The sequence below is a fragment of the Pipra filicauda genome, unplaced genomic scaffold, assembly GCF_003945595.2.
Source record: "Pipra filicauda isolate LSUMZ 115617 unplaced genomic scaffold, ASM394559v2 scaffold132_size2486313_pilon, whole genome shotgun sequence".
NCBI lineage: Eukaryota > Metazoa > Chordata > Aves > Passeriformes > Pipridae > Pipra > Pipra filicauda.
Window position 1 is genome coordinate 362,743 of NW_024103796.1, and position 7,150 is coordinate 369,892.

Here is a 7,150-nt window from a genome sequence, read left to right on the forward strand (position 1 = left end):
AGTGCTGCCCTTCCCCTGCCATTCCAGCCCTGGGGCTCTGCAAAGCCCCCCCTGCCTGTTGTCCTGTTGCTTTGAGTAATGAAACAACCAACTCACAGGCATGGACACCAAAATGAGAGAGAACTTGAGAGAAACTGTCACTGGGCTTCTTTTTGGTCAGGACCCTGACTGTCCTCACCTGTGAGGAACAAGACATGGACACAGCTTAACAGAGGAAATATCCATATGGTGAATCCCTGAATCACAGATGATTTGGGTTGGAAGGGACCTTAGAGATCATCCAGTTCCACCCCCTGCCAAGGGCAGGGACAGTTTCCATTAGACCAGGTTGCTCCAAGCCCTGTCCAATCTGACCTGGAATGTTTTCAGAGATGGAGCATTTACCCAGCCAGCCAGCCAGTAAATTCTCAACTGAATCCCAGAAGAGAAGGAAAAGAAATAAATGATCTTAGATGCAATTAATCCAAACCCTCCCAGAAAATGGTCAGTGAAAATCAAATAATCTGTAGATGTCATCAAATCCAGGAGACAGAGTGTCATGGTTTGAGATAGCCCCAACATCCAATTCCCTAGCTCCATTCCCCCTCCCACATCTCAACCTAATGTGAGAGAGGTTTTTCCAGACAAAACACACCAGACTCCAAAGTGGGGGAAAGGGAAATATATTACAATGACTGTACAAATAAATACCATATCACATTATACACATGATCACAAACTATCTCTACCATGACATATGTGATCAGGAGGGAAAGAAGGACAGATCCCTTCCAGTCTCTGAACAGCAGCATCTTCTAAGGCAGCAGGTTGCTTTGCATGCAGCATGCCTGCCAACCTCCAACAACAGGGGTCTTCCGTTTCCTACCTAGAGGTCTGTGATTGGTAAAAACAGATCCAAGCTCTCTAACAGTGCACCACTGGCTGAGGTCCAAAGGAGTACTGTGTCTTTAAGCTTGTCTCAGCTCAGTGGAACAATCATGGAATAAAAGGCACTAGTGTTGGCTTTTCCACAACATGGCCACCTCTCCTACAACCACAACCCAAACTACAACTCTTCTTTTCCGGTCTGGTTGTGGTATGTTTACATTTCTGCAGGAGCGCTCATTGGGCAGAACTTCAAAACTTCCAGGGGTTTCCACCCCTTGGGGTCTACCACTTCTCTTAGCCTCTGGGGAATACAAGGTTCAAACCACTACACAGAGGTTTGCATCTCCAGCCTGCCTTGTGATCCAGTGGTGAGGATCAAGGGATGTTTGCAATGCCTGCAACCTCCAACACACTGTTCCTACCTAGAGGTGATTTAAAAACAGATCCAACAAAGACCTGGCTGAGGAAAAGCACTGTGTTTTAAGCTTGTTCAGCCATGGAACAACATGGAATAAAAGGACAGTGTTGGCTTTTCCAAACAATGAAAAACTTGAAATCCATTTGATAATCCTTTTCCAGTAATTTTAAGTAACAAATAAATCGAGGAGAAAATATAAATTCTATCTGTTGGGGTCTTTTTCAGAGAATTTTTATATTTTCACAGGCAAATGGACAAGCTGCTTTCCTGTCTAATCCTTTTCTCCTTTTATGAATCAAATGTCTCAAATTGTCCAGGTTTCCATAAAATACTTCAGCTTGATGAGACCATAAATACTCCTTGTTAATTATGATTGCTTTGTTATTTAAAAACTATTTTTATTCACTGAAAACAACACAGAACAAATTAAAATGAGCTTTTTTAGAGAAACATGATTAGATCTTGCAAAATGATGATTCATCTTCCTTGCTAGAAACATTCACCTTTTCTGGGAAAAATTTCAAATGAGATAATTTTGTTTATGATTTCCCTGGAAGACACACCTGGATTTTTCAACCAGCTGCATTTCCAAATGTTGATGGTGATCTGTAAATTTTTCTTCTGTCTGGAAGTAATGACTTTGCAAAAATAGAAGCTACAACTACTTTTATGGGAAAAGAAGTTTCCAGTAAATATCTGCACACTGATTAATCAACAAAAGCCATACAAACATTGACACCAGGACTATTTAGGAGAGAGAAAAGGCAGAGATGTTTAGTACTGAGTGGGATTAATGAACTGCTGGGCAGGGTGGATTCTTGATAATTTAAAGTATTTAAGTCAAGTCTGGAAGCTTCTCATAAAGGCCTTCTCATCTCTCGAACAGTGGTTATGGACCTGGTGCTGAATTAATTGTCACATTCTCTGACAGATCTCCTGCCTTGGCTCAGGCACCTTCTACAGTGATGCCTGGATTCTTCTCATTCTTCTACATCCCCAACACAGAGAGGGCTGCAAAATAACCCTTCCAAGATAACCAGGCAAGTGTGAGGGACAGAAGGTGAAGGCTGATGTGAACAGATGTTAATGCTGCAGGTGAAGAGGACTCCAAGAGAGCTGGAGAGGGACTTTGGACAAGGGCAGGGAGTGATAGGACAAGGAGGAATGACTTCAAACTGACAGAGGGCAGGGTTAGATGGGACATTGGGAAGGAATTCTTAGCTGTGAGGGTGATGAGGCCCTGGCACAGGTTGCCCAGAGAAGCTGTGGCTGCTCCATCCCTGGAAGTGTCCAAGGCCAGGTTGAATGGGGCTTGAAGCAATGTGGTCTATGGAAGGTATCCCTGACAATGGCAGGGGGTAGAACAAGATGAGCTTTAAGGTCCCTTCCAACCCAAACAATTCTATGGGATTTTGGCTAAGTGTTCACACACAGGACCACAGAGCTGTGTAAATTCAAATAGCAGAGGTTTGACGGGGTTTAGAAGCCAGGACTTGCCTGCCTGCTCTAGCTTAGTCTTTTTGAGGTATGAATTTGAAATATAATGGAAGTTGAAAAGCCGGGGCCAGGCTCCCTGGCACAGCCCAGATGGAGTAGAATGACATCTGTGTGGGGTTCAGTCTTTCCCACAGATGGACTCCTGCAAATGTTCCTGTAGAGCTGCTGATCTCTTATACTAAATGCAAACCTACAGAGGGATGACCTTGCTCTTCCAGGTCAAGGATACCACAGGAACAGCCTCTGGACCTGAAAGATGTGATGTCCACAGGTGGAAAAGCAATGCTGTATGAAGAGGACTATAATGGCTCATACATTGACCTTACATTTAGAAGATTCATGTTAAAGACCTGAAATATGAAACTTGCTGAACACATTCTTACAGGATCCTCAAATCCCTTCCCTTCCAATTAAAGCCCTCTATGTCCCTGATCTCTCTGCAAGTAATTAGTTTCTAAAAAAGAAGATACTTAGTGCTGTGAGTGATACTGGTGCACAGGCAAAAGAGCTTTGTAAGTAGTAGAATCATGGAATCACAGAATCATCAGGGTTGGAAAAGACCTTCAGGATCATCAGGTCCAACCTTCAACAATTCCAGTCCATACAGAAATGAGATTTCCCTCTGATTTTGTACCTAAATCCAACTCATAGAATTTTTGTGTGTGTGTGTGTCTTTTCTTTGCAAAGAGGAAGTGTGAGAGAAAGCAGGAAGGCTCTCACAGGTGAATTATGAAAGAACAAGTCATTTCCCATTATTTATCATTCACTAGTTGCTTGTCTGTCCTTATTTCATGCCCAAATCTCTGTGATCCAGCTGTTGAGCATCCATCTGTGACTTTGACATCCGCCACGAGCTTGAAAATATTTGGGTTAGGACTCTCAGATTTTCCTTGGTTAAAATAATATTTCACTGAAAAAAAATTGATATGAATCTCAGTCATCAACGCCCTGAGTAAGGGACTATCAACCAGATACACAGAAATCCTTCAGAGCTACCAACATCTTTACTGTAGTTCCCTTGATTTCCCCGGAGTTACCTGAAAAATAAATATGATTCCAAAGTATTGATGAGTGGGTTGGATCAGGAAAGTTTTCCAGGTCTCTGTAGGCCTGGAAAATATTACCTCTCTGTTCTGGATTGCATTTCCACTTGTACAGGTATGATTTGAGAGGAGCAGCACCGAGTCAGATTTATACCTGAGTTACATGGGCACAAGCAAGGGAAGGATTGGACAAACTGTGCCTAAATCTCTGATGGATTTGAGAACCTCCTCCAGAAGCTTAGGTAGCTTTTCTTTCTATCCTTAGCAACACAGTCCTGATTAACCCTCCGAACCGTGGTCAGTCATTTTGAGGACAGTTTGATTGGCAGCAGGTAATTAATTAACCTGCTCATGCTTTTCCCTGCCTTGTACAGTGAATTTGATCCTGTAGGTGCCTGGTTGGAAGTGTCGCTTTTTTTTTTTTTTTTAATTAATATTATGTTGATTTGGTTTTAATCTCTTGGATATTCTGTAAGAAAAAGCCACCTTGAGCAAGAAGGATGAAGTGTTTCAATGTAAGTACAAAATTATGCATTGAGACTCCTCTTATTTGTCTATTAAAAGATGTATTTGGGCGAGATGGGCATTTTTGTTGCCTTGGCTGATTAACAGTAGAATCCTTTTTCAATTCTGACACTTCAGATACATTATACTAAACTTCTCTGTGTGGGAACTGTTTATATTTCCTGCAAGGTTTTTGTGGAAGGTTCTTTATTGACATGATAAATGCAGATCTGATAGACCATCTAGCCCTGAGTAGGTAACCAACTCTATCACCCAGAACATAAGTAATAATATTCCTTTACATTGCTGATCCCTTCCCAATCCTGTGAAATCATTATGAAAATTATTATTGGGAAAGTATGCTATGATTTGTCCTGTATTTATTTTTTTGGTACTTCTTACAATGTGATTTAACAGCTCGAAAAATGCAGAATAAATCCTTGGGAAGTAGATTTCTATCAACATATTGGGGATCAGTTTGTCCAGTGGCTACAATTTGGATTATGGGTTTGTTTGGAAATTATGCTGTTGGTGTCTGAAAGTTTTTTAATGTGGGACTTGTGCAGAAAAAGTTAACCCCACCTTTCTGAAAGCTGTTGAAAACTAGAGAAATGAGATAGTTTTTCCCTGGAAGTGATGAGTTTGAGTGATGGATTGACCTTTAACTGGGAAATAAATAAGCGAACAATTGCTTGGTGAAATATGTGCGTGGAAAAAATAAATCATGCTGAAATCTTTTTGGTGTCCATGGATATAAAAGAAAAAAAAAAAGCAGGGATCTGTCAAAATAATAGTATTCCAAATGCTGCCTAATGTATTTTCCCATCTAGCCAAGGTTTAACTTCCATTTATTACAGGAGGGAATTTGCTGTAGTACAACGTGCACCAATATTTCACTTCAAAGTTGCACAGTAAGAATATAAAGGTTTTGTTCTAAAATATAGAGAGAATCAACATTTACATTTTTTTGAATGCTGTACCTCTGGAATCAATGACAAAATTCCCATTAATGACAGTGGGCACCAAACTGATCCTCCAAAGAATAATTTGTGAGTAGAATGACTATTGAAACTAGAACTTTATTCAGCTGCTGCAAGATGGGTAACCAGGAGCAAACTGAAGGAAACCTGTCATTATAAATACATTTATTGTGTTCTAACCTGTCATTATAAATACATTTATTGTGTTCTAACTCATTTGCAAACATTAAAAAAATCTCCTTTCTTGTGAGGGGTTTTTTAAAAGTTACCATGAAAAACTGTTATCAGCTAAGAACATAATTTGGGAAGTAAGCTGAATATAGTTGTTTGTAGCCAGAACCATCTTCTGTCAGCTCCAATCCTACTGTATTCCTTACTCACAATTCCAATTGCTTACTGTCTATCTGTGAGCAGAGAGATGATCAGAATGTGACTCCTCTAAGTGTCACTTTTAGAGTCTCCATTTAAGTTTGAGTAATTAACTCAGAGTAAACTGTGGGATCAGCATCTGTTGGGCTCAATACAACCAATATTTTAGCAGTTGTAAATAATATTAATATTTTTTTCCATGTCAAAATCAAAGTGTCTTCTTTTTTTCGCATAGTAGCTCCATCTCATGTGAGACCTGAATTTTTTAGTGATTAACTTCCAGGACTGTGCATAAGAAAGAGTCCAGTCCCTTCTCCACTTGCCTCCATCATGGCAAAGACTTTAAAAACACTTGTGTTCAAAAGTTGGGGTTCAACCAAACAGAAACAGCAAAGGCAGTTTATCTTTAAAAGTGGAGGACACCAACTGTTCCAACACAAGTTGGGCAGAACCTTCTCCTCTCCTCTGTGCTTACCAATTGCAAATTTTCCCACTGTTTAGCAGAATAGAGTTTTTTATGCCTATTTGAGGTCTTGTGATATTTCTTACAGTTATTTTTCTGCGTAACTGCTGTAAATTTTTCATGCAGAACTCGTGGCATGTCCACGTGCAGCTGTTCTAAAACCAGACTAACTCTGCCCCTCAGGAAGCTCAGGACTGGTTTGTGCTGCAAAGTGTAATCACTACATGAACAAATTCAGTTTTGGTTTGTTTTTTGTTATGCTCCAGTTCACGGGGTTAAAGGGTTGCATGAGAATCTCAGCTCTCTGCTTGTAAAAATAAAGCTGAAATAATCACTGGCTCTGATAATTTCGGAGAAAACCTCAAAAGTATAAGCAAGGAAGACACAAAACTCCAAAGGACAACAATACACGTCTTGTGGGTTTCTCCTGGGGTCTGACTCATGCTTTTTGTGCCTCGGGGGTGACTAACACTGGCTGGATTCTCACTGGCATCTGCAGGACAGGGGTGATTTGACTGTGAGGAGCAGGGTTGTGGCCTTTTCCTGCTGTGCTTCCTCATATCTACCTGAGCCATGACCACCATGTTGGTACAATGTGCTCTTGACCAAGCACAGGTAGTAAAATTGTCGTGAGGAACACAAACCTTGCTCCTGTGTTGGTCAGGCACTGATTCTGGTGAAAGGCCTTGAGGGGAAGCCGTGTGAGGACACTGAGGGCACTTGGTGTGTTCAGCTGGAGGAGACTGGGGGGAGATCTCACTGCAGTTACAACTTCCTTGGGAGGGGAAGAGGAGGAGCAGGCACTGAGCTCTGCTCTGTGTGACCAGTGACAGAACCCAGGGAATGGACTGGAGTTGCGTCAGGCAAGGTTTAGGTTGGATATTAGGAAAAGGTTCTTCTCCCAGAGAGTGGTTGGGCACTGACCAGGCTCCCCAGGGCAGTGGTCACAGAACCAAGGCTGCCAGAGCTCAAGGAGTGTTTGGATGACACTTTCAGGCACATGGTGTGA